The sequence below is a fragment of the Neolamprologus brichardi genome, chromosome 15 (genome assembly GCF_056152115.1).
Source record: "Neolamprologus brichardi isolate AB-2024 chromosome 15, ASM5615211v1, whole genome shotgun sequence".
NCBI lineage: Eukaryota > Metazoa > Chordata > Actinopteri > Cichliformes > Cichlidae > Neolamprologus > Neolamprologus brichardi.
Genome location: NC_142118.1, coordinates 37,222,495 through 37,238,100, shown reverse-complemented (window position 1 = coordinate 37,238,100; position 15,606 = coordinate 37,222,495). Strand labels below are relative to the sequence as shown.

General features: G+C 43.0%; 1 protein-coding gene across 15 annotated transcripts in view; it reads right to left on the bottom strand.

Annotated features, from left to right (window-relative positions):
- The window catches only part of adgrl2a (adhesion G protein-coupled receptor L2a), a 102,759-nt gene extending 88,709 nt beyond the window's left edge, over nucleotides 1–14,050 (bottom strand). For 7 of the 15 annotated variants that reach the window (XM_087852816.1, XM_087852817.1, XM_087852814.1 and 4 more), the window contains exon 1: nucleotides 13,338–14,049. The gene's annotated coding sequence lies outside the window, so the exon portion shown is untranslated. Of the gene's footprint in view, nucleotides 1–7,592; nucleotides 7,718–13,337 lie in introns of those variants that run through there. The other 8 variants (XM_087852808.1, XM_087852810.1, XM_087852815.1 and 5 more) reach the window with 3 other exon arrangements.
- Nucleotides 14,051–15,606: the final 1,556 nt, after the last annotated feature.

The following is a 15,606-nucleotide window of genomic DNA, read 5'->3' as shown; positions in this document are numbered from 1 at the left end:
CCGGCTCTGATGCAAGCCACGCTGCACGGAAAAGGCAGTAGCATGCAAGAGGAGCCGAGTGTGACATAAGCGTGGTGCTTGTCGTGCTCTTAGTGTTTGCACCATTCATCATTTTTATGAGCCGCTCAATTAATCGATTAGGGTACTCCCCACTGGTTAGGACATATGGCTACTAAATAAAGCAATCATGAGCTAAGCCCTGAAACACTCCAGCACTTCAATACATTCAAAAATAAATGGATCGTCTAGGAGAAAGAAAAGAAAGCATTGTTTTATTTTCATTTCCCTCCTTCGATGTTTTACTTGACAACATGAAAAAAAGTATTTCTGGTCTGCCGTAGTTTTATATGTGGAGAAGCGCCACGTTTATCAGGAAAGATTTCCTCATTTAAGAACGTCAACATACGATATGTTTCAACGTGGCACTTTTCCTCTGCATTTCTAGGCACTTAGTGTTATCGCCCCCTCTGCTTGAATATATATTAAATCCATAGCCTCATAATCACTTTAGCAATGCAAGAGAAATCCTATTAGCGCTGAAAGATACCTACACCTGTCTGTCCACATGGATTATAGGCAGGTGATTTGCCACGGCAACAAAGTTTTAATACGGGTCCCATACATTTTTTTTGTTCTAATTTTGATGTTTTACTGGGAAGTGAAGTGGATTATCTCGAATGAAATTTCAAAATGTCATTTCCACTCGCTGATAGCACAAAACTATTCCTTTCAGGTCTGCAGAGATAAGAATGATTCAGCCAGGGCTGTTAAACGGTGTCTTTGCCAAATGTTCCTCCGCTTAGGAATTAATAGGCTGACATTAATACAGCAAGATAAATAGGCAGGTCAGGTAAGTGAGCCCTGCCATTATATGGGCATCTCATGGTGATAGTACCTGCCAATCAAATCCAATAAGTCCTTGACAAGGTGCGATTCACCTTGAAATGCAGAGAATGCATGCAATATGTAGTATATAGTCCCCTGTTGAGAAACCTGATCCAATTAGCGTGTGCACATAAATACTTTGCAGGGTTGACGCTCCGAGAGCACATCAGCATCAGCACAGCATAGAAGTTGGGTTAACGTCCGCTACACACAAACTACGTATGAGTCACGTCTCATCTAAAACAACATGAATGTTTGCAAAAGAGGGACCAAGACCTTTTGGAAGCACAAGGCCTGGTTTTTAGTCTATGATAATAACGCCGTATTTACACGGATATGCACCAGTAAGCAGCTTTTGTGATCCTCTGCCCCCCCCCCGAATGGGTAAAACCTTCGCTTCATCCTTCTATTAAGGACTCACCATCAATAATGCACTGTGATCGTGAGGCGTTATTAAACAGGATGATTAATTTTTAAGGCAGCGGGCAGCAACACAAAACACAAAGAAAGTAACGGAGACGACGACTTGTGAGAGACGCGTTTCAGCGCGAGCGTGAAAATAAGACACTTATTTGCGACTTTTGCGTCCAGGCGACGAGAAGCAGAGAAACTGGAAAACGAAGGAACGTTTTCACCTCGACTGACAGATGTGTCGTTAAGTAAATACTTGGCATACGCTGAATTTACACTGCGGACCGTCTGCATCATCTTCTCCTTTGTGGCTTTTATGTTTAACAACGTCTTAATAGAAGCTTTTACCTAGACTCACTGCAGTGCCCCTAATACAATTTCTCTGTATTTGTTGATGCATCAGAGGCAAAAATTGGCAAAAATTGCATCAAATCCTGTAAAACTAGTTATTGTGTTACCGTGGAAATGTATATATTTTTGAAGGATGTTAGAGGCACTGTGCTTAATGTCTAATTAATGCTTTTAACCTTTCTGTGGCTCAGGGGAAGGACAAAGCCAAAACCAGAAGGGCCACTGCATCATCAGCTAAACAGGAAGAGAAGCGATACAAATGATTTCAGCAGTGGATGTACAGTAGCGCACTTCACCCGAGTGCATTTCTATCCCACTACTGCCGAATCTATTTTCAATCTAAAAGATGGCATGAATGCCTTTGTCAGACGGGGGGAGCGGCGTACGTCAAGCTAAAACAAGGTATAGCTCTGTGTCTCGTCAGGAAGCTTAGACAAAAGAAGTGGGTGTAGTCTTTCCTGAATGCAATCACTTGTCAGCCCTAAATCTTCACTCAGCACTGCCGTGACAGGTAACGGTGCTTTTTAAACCGATGAATGTATATTGGCCTTTTTTTAAAGATGCAGAAAATGTCTAAAAGGCATTTTGCTGCCGCTCACAGATGTTTTACACACTCTGCTGCACAATAACATGAAACATTTTCATTAAAAGAATGAAAAAGAGGTGAGACTACATAGTTTGTTTGTTTAAAGAAAAAAAGCATCTAATATGGCATTTATACACCGCAGCACGACATAAGCATTGAATTTTTGGGGAGGATGCTTCATTAGATTTCCTCGTGCCGTCCCAGCGTCACTGCTCCTTGCCCTCTCCCCACCTTCAGCTGGGAAAGGGAGAGGACAGTTTTGGGGCTGAGCTTTCTCTACCGTCCTCATTTGCATAACATCAGCAGCGCGAGGGGGATTGTGATGCAAACAAGCCCAGATTGGCTCGTTCCATCTCCCCCAACTTTAATAACTAAGGTGTTATAGGTTCTCACTCCCGCCTGCTCACTGCACAATGGATCAGCCTTCTTTGAGACTGAGAGAGAGATTCGATTTTTTTAAAATAGGTGGAAAAGTTTCAACTGCAGTTTGCATGATTAAAGAAAACCTGCGTGCAGTGCTGTTGCACTTTGCCCGATTTAAACACGTGGCAGGCCACAGGAGGATGAAAAAATCTTCATTATGGGCGAAAACATCTCTTTTCACCGATGTTCCTCATTTCCCAACTGACCATGATTTGGGCTTGACATGAATAAAGAAAAAATATGTAAATGAATCGGTGGCTTATGTTATCGTCCCCTGCCACCCACAGTAGGACAGCAGATACAGCAATCACTGCTTCTGCACCTTGTGTATGTTTAATATGTGTTTGTTCCTTTGTGATAACACAAAAAAAAAAAGGGGGGGATAAACAGGGCTTTCTTTTGTTGTTGTTTTTTTCTCCTTCGAATAACTGGACCAAAGTCAGGGAATCCAAAGACACAAGGAGAGAGAGAGCAGACAAATACAGGAGACTGTCAAGCAGACTGCAATAAAACATTCACTGTGAAATTATCTCCCTGTCATAAGGTCCTCCTGTTTTGAATACCAAAGGGATTCAAATTCCCAAACAAACTATGAGAGGTTGACCAATTTTGTGCTCTGCTAAACGATAGCGGATTGCAGGGCAGGTTGTAGCTTTGAACCGCCGCGGTTTGAGGTAGCAGGAAGCCCAGATTTTAATCTCCGCATGTCTGCATAGGTAATCCATTGAAGTGTAATTGCTACAGTTCTAAGTTATACAGAATAATGACAGAAGAATGAGACTCACTATGAATATGAAGTGAGTGAGAACACAAAGTCCCCACAGTGGCAGAGGAGGAGCAAAACACTTTGACAAGGACTCTTGCTGGGGAGGAAAACTATCCTCTGAAGAGCAACAAGCGCCAATATGGAGGCTGGTTTCTTTATTTTATGTTTTTTTAACAAGATGCACCATTCGGAGACATAATGAAGCAAGCCGCGCAGATGAAATGTTAGGATTTATGCGACTAAAGCGGCTAGCTAAGATGAACCTGTTCCTGTTAGCAACAGCATTTCATCTTGGTGGATACCAAGGATGTGAAAGAGGTGAGGAAGAGGTGAATTTACAAAAGAGGAAACAGTTACGGATTTATGAAATTAATTAAAATGCAGCCGAATGTGTAGCATGCAAACTTTCTGGAATTTCCACATTAAATATAAGAGATGCTACTTGCAACCTTTTGCTTTCGTGGCCTTTTTGCAGAAGTGTTTTCTTTAAATATCACTCTTTGCAAAAACATGAAAATCCAGGAAGCTTGAAAAGACTGGAAGGTGCAACCTGATACTGACTGTGTTTTTTAACACTGAAAACAAATGGGTATATGAAGGACTTAATGTTATGAAAGGTAACTACAGAATAAAATCAATACATTTAACATGTCAGGTTTTTTTACACCAAAACATCTGCAGCAACATTTGGCATTTTTTGAGCCTGCTGCTGCTGCTGCAGTTGTATGAATTGTGTCTAAATTCACTCATCATTTAAATATCAAGCATGCACCTGAGAAAGTCTTCTGGGCAGTGACTTTCAGAAAACGTCCCCGAGTAAAGCTTGCACAATCCTGCTTTTTCCACACTGCTTCCACGGGAGCCTCGAGCCTTTTCAGGTGAGAGAATAAAAGATCCCTTTTTTTCGTCTCTTTTTTTTGGCCCTTGCAGTAAACTGTAAAACGAGTAGGCGTTGCAGCGTCTGCACCATCTCTCGCTGATTGTTAAGGCTCAGCTTTGGTGTCTGGAACCCACATTTCAACACCAGCGTTTACAGAGCAAATGCTCGTCTTAGGTAGACCTTTAACACGTAAATAAAAACAAGCTAAACATTTAGGCAAAATTTACTACCTCACCCTGATACCCAGAGAGATGTTTTCAGGGAGCACAGAGAAACTTTTCCAGGCACGTCTCTGCCTTCTTGGAGTTGAAGCTTCTCGCCTACCCCCGGGCCCGGCTGATGGTAATGGCTGCAGGAGCCGCTTCCTGTCAGCTCACTCCAGACTCACTAGTAATCAGCTCGAGCTGATGAATGACAGAAATGCCACTGGCTCCACTTTTTGCAACGACAAAAAAAAAAAAAAAGCACCAGTTTCTGCCCCCCCCACCCATTTGACTGTCCTCTTTACACAGCTTTTTTCCCCCATTTCCATCAACTACTACAAAATAGCACTCATCACATTGGTTCAGCTGCTGATGCTGAAGCTAAAAATGAAACGTGTGTTGCCGGGCACAGATGCAGTACTTGAGAATTTGTAGAGCTTGCTCAGAGCTTTCTGTCTGGTCATCATTTAACCTTGCTTTCATTTTATCACTGGGTGATTTATAAGGACGTGAACACGTGTTCGCTTTAATGGTCCCAGTACAAAAACAGAGCTATAAAGTAGATAAAACTACTTTTTTTCCCTGCTTTGGCTTATCTGTGTTTATTTCTTAGCAGGTCATGGCACTTTCTGGCCTCATTTATCTCTTTTCATGCCACACACACACACACACACACACACACACAAAACCTGACCTATTTTTTTTTCTTGAACAAACTAAAATTTTTAGTTTAAAAATTTTTGTTTTTAGCAATAAATATGTTACAGCATTGCGAAGCTGCTTTTTACACACCTCAAATTATTGTTAATTTTTAAAGTTATTTAAGAAATAAGCAAAGCGATAAAACTCTTACTTTTCACTATAACGAGAAATCCAAATATCGTTCCATTTTAATTTCTGAAATAATCAAAAATATGTAAAAATGTAGCAGCTTAAAAAAAACGCATTATAACACAACAAAGAAGAACATTTTTGCCACCTACGCAGATACTGGACATTTGGCCGGTAATGAAATTTTCGCCTTAAATATTTATTACATGCTCTTATTGTTTGCGCTTATTGCAAGGAATCTATACGCTGAGCTTCCTCAGTTTTATTGCAGTTGTGCAACTAATAGCATTTCTTCTGCTTCTGCACGTCCTGCTCGCAGTCACAACATAACAGATGTGAAGTATAAGCTGCAGTTCTCACACTCATCTTAATTACTTAAACCGGTTTGCTGTGGACTGAATTAGACAAACCGGTGGCTCTAATGGATAAAGCAGTCAGGGTATGTGTGATTTATAACAGCATTCACACCAGCAGAGCTGCCTCACACCTCATTTAGAAGGAGGCACGATGAATTATTAGGGCAGCCTGTATATGTCTTTTTCCTGTGCAAATGCCAAGAAGATCAAATCAGCACAGAGACGCAGTGAGGTGTCAATATTAAGCACTCCAAATTTCATCATAAATACATGAATAATTTGACGTCTCCATCTACACACGCGCACACGTTCAGGAGCAACTTCTCTGCAGTATTTAAGATGTTCATTACCTCACCCCCACGGCAGTAGAGGAGGAGTTGGATCCAACAGGCAGCAGTGAATGCCAGGCCTGGCACAGCTGTACAAGCAAAGCTGTAAAGAGAAGTCACCGGCCACTGTCGCTCAATCTTCCCTGTGTTAATCCCACACTGTCTGCATTCACGTCAGACCCATTCCTCACATCCTTGCATTGCTTTTCACACCCCTAAGTTCAATTTGGCAGGAAAGTGGACACGTTGCATCACTTCTCCTGGCTGAAAATTCTCTCGGCATTGTTCCCCTCCAATAATCTTGTTTCTGAGACAGCATGATGGCTGTGTTATCATGTACAATCGATTCGCTAGTCATTTTCTGCAAAATATTTTCTTGCTTCTTGCGTTCTCTTTCAGGTACTCGCCGAAGCGTGTAAAGTGAACGCACAAACCTGAGTTTTACTCGTGCATTTCCACGCCGGAGCCCCGGCTTTGTGACTTTTAACAGCGCCGCGGCAAATATGTGTACATATGAGATTTAAAAGCCTTTAATGCCCCTGAATCTCTTCGTGGCTGATCAGATCATCTTCTGAATGGCCTCGATACACAAACATGCGGCGTGTGTGTACAGAGGAGTCGGCTCCATTTATCTGCATTCATCCTTCACATTATCATGGAGAGACAGCTTGCTGTCATGTCCCGGACCGTTGCTGTGGCTGGACAAATGCGCTGAAAAATGGACCTGAAAGTGTTGGGCACGTTTTACTAAACAAGCCCCTCTATGTTTTATAGACTTTTGAGCTCCAGCGGAACCAAATCCCGGCCTTCGGGGCAGAAACTTTATTTTAACATCTCTGTTTTTGGGGGGGAGGACTGACATTTTGTCCTCTGCCTTCAAAATGTTTTCCCAAGAAGCTTCTCCTCAGTTGACCTACGCAGAGACCATTGCCTCTGGCTTGTCACAGGGAAAAGAGTGATGCGGCTCTATGGGTAACAGAGAGGGAGGCTCTGTACTGAGACAGCAGCAGGTGCAGCCGTGACAGTTGCCGTGTTGCTGCTAGCCCCACACTGTAGTCAAGATGAGGTTCACAGATGTAGCCACTCAGTGCAGTGGTTTATTGGCTGCCTGAAACAATGCATCTCTGTCAAGAACAACTCCTCCTAAGGCCATCGCAGCCTAACAGCGCTGCGTATGAAACAAGGCGTAGAAAAAGCTCATTCTGACACACAAGGTCAATTCAGCTCCACAGCAACACAATCAAAGCTCCCCTCGCTGTGCCAGAAAGCAAAACAAATACCAACCCGGAGCAATCACGCTCAAACGTGGAGCTTTCAGCCACATTTTCATATTCAGCCATGTGCATAATAATAAAGATAACAATAAAAATATCAATAATAATTCCAGTGGCACCTTGAGATTTATGCTATGAGCATTATCGCCATTTATCAAAGCATATTTGTGACTAATTATCAGCAGTGCTACCTGAGGCTGCACTTTAGCCCACATGCACCGAGTAAAGTAATGGCTCCCATTTTCCCGCGGCCCTTTTCATTTTTTTTTCTCTCCCGTTGGACAAGAGAAAGCAAACCTGATTCTTTTCTTCAATTCAGCTGTGAAGCAGTCCACAAAGTCCAGTCCAACCTTGTGTTTTGTTGAATCTGAGAGTAGTAGAGATCTGAGATAATATGACTATTGTTTTCCTGTAAAGCACCCAGTCTCTGCTTGTTCAATTACTGGAAGGAGCCTCAACGAGGGCGGTTAAATCATTTGCAGAGACATTATCTACGCAGAGAGAGAGAAAGACAGAGAAAGAGAGGGAGGGTGTGTGGCGGGGAGGGGAGGGGAGGGGGAGGAGGGGAGAGCCGGCATAGGGGCCAAACTTTAGTTTGGAGAGGAAATAGAAACATTTTTGTGGACCACACATGGAGGGTGCTGCGAGGATAAAAGCAGCAGGACTCATGATTCACTGCAGGAAATTAATAGACTAATACAGCTCTCCGTTTCACTGCCAAAAACCACATAATAAGATAAAATTGTTTTCATTACAGGTGATGATGGATATCTATGTAGATTATTAAAATGTACGCAGAACTCACGAGCGCGAGAGAGACCTTCCTCCTCACATGTCGCCTACAAACAAAAAGCGACTCGCGAGCGCTCGTCTGTCAGCGTGAGCAATCATTAAGAGATAATTTGATTGTTTTTTCAACCTCGGCTGTGTTTGATGTCTCTGGCATGGTAGCAATTGAACAGACAATTATTTTGTTGATTAGCTTAGTTTTTAGCAACTTACCACGCCTGTGATATTCCTCTGAAACTCCCAGACCAGACGCTCAACTCCATCTGACTTGGCAGCTACGTTACAAGAACAAAGCTTCTGCACTCCCTAACTACATACTGTCAAATAAAATATGAAGGAAAACCAGCGCCTAAACAAATAAACGTATAGAATAAAATATGCAACGATGGGGGCGGTAAAAAGAAAAGCAGAACAAAACATGTATTTGGGAGGACTTTAGCTGCAAATAAGGAAGTGCACCGTTTATGGGAGTGGATCTACCTGCAGGTCACTTTGACTTTTAGAGTATTTTAACACTGGAAACACTGCTGTGTGTTTTTAATGCATCCCAAAATGCTTCATGTATAGTTTTCTGAATCATCTCCCAGTAGATCAATATCCAAACACTTGAGAAGAACTCTAAAACCAAATATTCTCACATCCTCTTGTTCGCTTATTTTTCATCCACTGGAGAAACAACTACTGCTTTTTTAGATATAATATATATGTATTCGTTTTAGTTCAGTGTTTCTGTTCCCTACAGATTTCTTTAAGAGGGTCCCGCTTCACTAGACTGCTAAACAGTCAACAACAAACAGGTACGTAAATAATTTGGCATATTTAAAATAAAAGCGCTGCCACTCAAACACAGCAAAATGATATTGAAATGTCAAACCGACTTACCATTTCTGTTCGCTGCAAGAATGTCGGCTTGAATATGCTGGAGAACATCCATATCCCATTGTGAGATTATTTTTGAAATAGAAAAGAAGCAACTTTTCTTACTTGCAATGAGTCACAATTGTCAAGGACAACAGCCTATATGGAGGAAATATATTGCTCTGCCGTGTTTACCCACACCATCCCTAAATAAGAGCCCTGTCTTGTTGGAAAGGGGGCTTTTAAATGTGGATGTGCTTCGCTCGCCTATAATCCAGCCGAGACATTACTCCTTCCCCTGGCAGACGTCCGCAGATCCCCCCTCTCTCCCAGCCAGGCCTTGCTCTCCGCTGCTATGGCAGAGCCGCAATAACTGCTGTTTGCTTAGAGCCTTGCCTCCCAAGTTCTCCTCTGTCACACTGAAATTGAATATTTTCCCAAATAGTGTTGCAGCTGTGCACAGATAAGGACAAGTCCTGTTCACATAGCACAAAAATGAGACTGTGTGTGTGTGTGTGTGTGTGTGTGTTTCAACCTTCTTTAAATTACAATAGGAATAAATGTAACAACTTATATATAAAAGCATCAAAAATAACCACAATGTCAGGTCTGAAAATTAAGAAATAATATTTTAAATAATTTAAAAAAACATATAATTTATTTGCAATCTCGCTTTTTATACCTCTAGAGATTAATATAAAAAAAAAAAATTTTAAATCACAATTTGTTGATCAAATTTCCACCCATCTTGGCAGAATTTTCTCTCACTTCCTTCTTCGAGTGACCTAAACACACGTTGCTAATACGAGCAGTGTTTTGAACACATTGTAAAAAAGGCAAACAGAACGGCGTGCTACGCCCAGTCGTCCTGTGACCAGAGGACACACAAAAAAGGAGATTTTATGACCCAGTTTTGCACTTTGCACGGCCTTATCTCCAAATAGCTTTCATAAAAAGAGATGCCAGATAAGCTAAGGGAGACTGCCACTTAGCCAGTGCAGACAAACCATCGTGACATCTATCGGCTAACACTCATGCTGTTTCTTGTCATCAGACGTTGAATGGAGCCCTACTTTCCACTCCCAGAGTAATGTTCTGCTAGGAAATTATTTAGGCAAGCAGAAAGTTTCACCTGCCATTTCAGGGGCACCGAATCCCCCCGCTGCACCAGAGGCCTTTGGCAAGTGGAAACAAATGTTTCACAAAATGGCAGGGAGGGGAACACACTAGCGCACTAGCGTTTTACTGATTGCCAATCGTAAAATAAAATCAGTCATGAAAGGGGAGGTACGCTGGCCCACCAAAGCCCTGCACATTACATCAAATTTGCCATAGCTTGCTTTTACAGCCTTGTTTATTCCCTTTAATGGCAAGCAGTTATCCGCACAGTATGACTCCATGTAGGTGGTTAAGGCAAAAGAAAAGATTACATCTGAAAACACAAACCCACAATTTACACGCCAAATAAGCAATGGGATGTAAATCTAACTCCCTGCAATCCTCTTCTGCTGACACACTCAAAGCCTCCGTCGTTTCTGTTATTATTTGGGGGGTGGATTATGCTGTGGAGCAGCTAGCACATCATTTGCAACAACAACTACACTTTTAAATTGGTCATTGTTCCTTAGCTAACAAAGACTGTGACGCGCAGGAAGGACAGCAGAGATGGGCTCACACGGACGAAGAGCATCCTGACAGCGCGAGGCTGGCACAAGCTATCCATTCAGCCACAAAGCAACCTTTAAATCAGTCGTAGTGGCTCGCCAATCGCAGGCTCACATCCACACTCGTGACAGAGACACACACAAAGCAAAGTGAGCAAATGCCACCACCGGTCAGCATGTGCAAGCTCACAGTGAATAAAATCGATAACAAATTACCTTAATAAAACCAGAGTGGAACAAGCCTGGCTTGTTGGGATATTCAAAAAAATCTGGACAGGCAATGAAGGCGGCGTCATTTCTGTTTAATCCACACGTCAAATATCCAAAAAGCTCAGCTGCTGTTCTGAGGAGGGGACCATCCCAGCAGAAAATGGAGCTAGAGTCCATAATGTGGCAAATTTGGATGTGCTCACACCCACTCGCTCGAGAGCCTCGCGTTCTACACCAAAGTTTACTAAAGAGTGATATGTCTCCCTCAGACCCATACAGGCGTGTGCCGGGCTCTATTGATCCGCCAGTGGAGACGAACACGCAAGCGAATCGAGGCAATGTGGGGCTCTGGCACATCAAGAGCTTCAGTTCTTTGAAACCGGACGCACTTCCATTCAAACGAGGCTACAGACTGAAAAAGGTGCTCTCATACTGGTAAACTACTCATAATAGCCGGGCTTAAGATATCAAGCAACGACATCTGAGAAGACAGTCTCCTTCTTTAGGACGCATTCACAGGTAGATTACATTATTTCCACTGAGTGTAGATAGACCTGGATTTCTTCTCAGACTCCCACACCAAATCACACAATTTTATTACTTTAACCAAGAATCAAACATCGCCAGCATTTATACATTTTGAATTTCGTGTCATTTTCATCCCCCGTTGTTTACTACAACTGACTCGTTGTGAGGATGCCATGGCACGGATGTTATATGCAAGATGTCAGAGGGACGTGTGCACAAGAAGAATGGAGAAAGAAACTTGAGTTTTACTGGCTCACACACTCGTTCTGAAGCCTTTCAGGATCAGCCAAAACCAGTGGCAGAATATAACTCCTTCAATTGTGCAAGGACCACTTTGATATGCTAATATGTTCCTTCCAAACAGCTGGAATTTGCACTCACATTAGCCTAATTTTACCTTTTTTTAATACAAGGAAATGGAATCATCATCACAATACTAAAAAAAGTATTGAGGGAGCAGCAGCCATGCTTCTTATAAATTCCTTAAATTTCAACACCTTTTTATTGAGAGTATGGATTTGTGGAGAAGATGAACAATGACTTTGCAATTAGGTTTATTTTGTTTCTCATTTGAAAAAATATCTAAGAATATATGAGGCAAAAGGGGGGAAAATATCCTCTTTTACTCTAACTATAACCCGCTGTGTGCAAGTACGTATACGTGAGAATGTGTTGTGCAGATATATTAAAGATAGACATGAGGGACATCTATGGACAGTAATCCAGGCAGGAATTCGGAGGTCTGTCTCTCGCCTTCTTAAGATTAGTCCTGAACCCCCCAAAAGAGAAGAAGATGAAGAAAAAAAAAAAACTGTGGGCATGTGAAGTCTGCTGGAGCTAAATTTAACCCGATCCTCTGATCGATCACTGAAGATTGCTGCTCCGCTCCAGGCAGCCATGCATCAGCGGTGACCGCTGTGTGTTTCTCCAGCAAAAGGAGAGGCACGCACCGCACCGCATGTGCGCGTCTCCCGCCTCCTCTTTAACACATGGTTGACAAGACACGTTCGGAATCGGTGGGCCTAAATAATAAATGCGCAGTAAAAGGATCTAATTTTTACTGCCACTCTGCGCCCACTGGGTTTGAGTTAAGTGTAAGCAAACCAAATCAGTTCCTATTTTTTACGCTCTCGTCTTTTTATTTTTATTTCACCATTTCATTCCAACGTCACCTTCCACCCTCGGAGCCAGCTGCCTCACAGGCTAGCTCTGGGGCAAAACTAATTATTACATCTCTGGTTGAGGCTCGAATTATTTTCTGTCTGTTTCTTTCTTTCGTTTTTTTTTGTGTTTTTTTGGGACAAATAGCCTAACCCCAATTATAATGGATTAGCCCGTGAATGCTCTCCAGAAACAGGCAGACAACACTTCTCAGGTCACAGCTTCCAGCGTAAATCCCCATTCAAAGCAACAAGACCCATCAGTGGATTTAAAAAACCCTCAGTGGCCAACACCACCAGCAAAACTCCACCTCAACTTTGGAGGCATAAATCCCAATTAAATGACGCTTTACGTGTTCTGGTTCATAGGAATCGCGCTGCCGAGCCCCCCAACCACACACACACATTCACAAACACACACACGCACTTTAAAATTGTTTCAATTCAGACTCGGCAGCCGAACAAATCAATCCACATCTGGTTATGTTTTGATTAAGCACTTTTCAATTAACCACGGCACCCGTCGGTCCTCCACCGCAGACTGCGCTGCTCTGTTTTTTTAATTAATCATTATTATTATTTTAGTCTCGCTAAACTTATGGCGCCTCTATTATAATCCGAATTTCCTAAAACAACTGACTCACACACAATGTCAAATCGGACTCGCCGTCTATCGTTTTCTAAACAAGTTTCGAAATGCGAGGTTCAGAAGTGACCGAGGCAGAAGGTAAAAGTTACAATACTTTAGTTTGTGTTTGGATGTTTCACAAGTTTTGATGGTATTAATGCGCAGAAGGAGGGGGGGGGGGGGGTAAAATAAAATCTACTCTTACCTTTCTCGAAAAGCAGCGTAGCCACGCGGGGCTTGATTGAAGACTGAGTAGGAAACTGTGAGCTGTATAAAAAAGATTAGTTTAAAAAATGTCAGATTGTGGAAAGGCAGTCTGATGTGAACTCCTCTGCAGCGAAGAGAGTGCGTCTGCAGGTCTCAGGCATGCTCGCCTTGTCTGGGACAGAGGCTGGCTTTCAAGCGGCAGGTCTCCCTTTCTGCCCGTACATTCCCCTGCACCGAGCGCACACTTCCATGGCACGCAAGGTGTTGCTCTGAGCTCAGTCCTAACTCATCAGCCGCCTCATGCACACCTCTGAGCGGCTCATACAGTCTCGGCTCTCCCTGTGCGTGCGCCCTCACTCCCCGACGCAGCAGCAGCAGCAGCGGTGACAACAAGAGTCAAAGAGAAGCGAAGCTCGGGGACCAAAAAACAAGGACTTGAGTGACTGAGAGGGACAGACAAGAGTGGGGCTTTTCAGTGTCTGGTGGAGGGGAGAAGACGAAGATCTCTCTGCGCTACTGTAGCCGCCGCCGGTGCTGCTCTCCTGGCTCCCCTGAATGATACTGTGTGGGGACTGGGCAAGTTTCAGCGGCTAGCCTCTGGAAAAGATCCCGCTCACAGTGTTGAGACACTTGGAGGAAGCAGCGCTGAGCGGGCTTCCAGTGAACAGCGCCAGTGCAGTTGATAGCAGGCTGCCGACTGCAGGAGCTGTCTGAGCGCAGGTCTACACTAAAACCTGACATGGATTCTGGATCCAGCACGGCTCGGAGTCTAGACGCGTCACACACTGTCCTCATCAACTTATCATCATGCCCGGCAGGACTGTGCTCAGCTTATTTTCCTACAGAGGGGCTATTCCACTGCATCACACAGAAAGTAAAGATTTATTAGGAGTGCAGCGCCTTCATTTTTGGCCCCACTTTTTTTTCTGCTTAAAGAAGCAACACTGCCTTCCTTTTGGGTATGAGAGGCCCATATTCTGTCACAGTAGGCAGTCCGGCCTATTCAACCAATGACAGTGGAGTCATTCTACTGTAATACTACCAAGCATCAAAAGAACACGGCCGTGCACACAGACCTTTTTCTCCCTCGCTCAAACCAGCCCCATTTGGACGGCACTCTGGCCCATGCAGCAGTGGTCAAGCTGCCGCTGGTGTGTAGAGCCAAGCGTGCGCGGAGCCAAGCAGTTTTTCAAATCAAGAACCTCTTCAGAGTCGTGAATGTATTTTTTCACCCTTTTTTTTCCATCGCTCCTCTTTTCCTTTACATGATTCATGACACCATTCAGCAGTCCATGGATTTCTTTTCAGGCTTCTGGGACTTTGACCCTGGCGCTCCTTACTGCATGCAGTATGTTATATTGGTTTTCTACATTATACTCCACTGTGGGTAAAATGCAGATTATTACACTTCATCGTGCACAGCATTTCTTTCTGTAATGAAGCTGAGCTCTGATATATATTTTTTCCTATTAAAACAAACAAACATATATATTTATGAAAGTTTGAAAATCTAATTATCGGCACAGCTGTTATTTGGCGTTTTTTATTAGGGCCACTTTTTGGTTTCACAATATCTAAAAATAAACACAGCTGTTACATGTTTATATTTGAGTCTTGCTAATACTTGGAGCGTGCTGTAATCTGGTTAAGGAATGCCGTTAAACATCAGGTAGAGCGCAGGCACACACCTGGCTTCAATATAAAAAAAAGCCCGCTGTCTTTCACCCACTATGGGGAAAAGCGAAGTTGAGTCATGCTTGCCAGGTGAAGGTGAACGCAGGAGAGGGGCAGGCTTGTGTTTTCATAAGCATAATTTTACATAATAATACAGGCCGTTTTTGCAAGGGACAAAAAAAAAGAGAAAACAGATGTAATAAAAGGTCATCCAGTGACAGGCATCCATATCTGGGAGAGATGTTTATTCATAAGCTGGGACTAAAAACACATGTGGTCTCTCTGGCTGCAACAGCTTAAACTGCCATTTTGCATTTGGAGTCATTTGAATATGTTTCCTCGGATTGTCAACAGAGGGCATTAGACTTGTATTATTATTATTATGAATGTACTCAGTTCACTGAATTGTAAGATGCACAGCACCGTAGATTACAAACAGGCAAAGATATGATTTTTCTCTTTGTTTGTTAATGACAGCCTTGCTGGCGTATGATCCCCAGTCAGTTTCCTGACCAGCGCATAAATGGTTCATGTGCAATTGTTAATGAATAACTGTGATGTAATCATATCCTGCAAAGGTAGCAGACTATTGC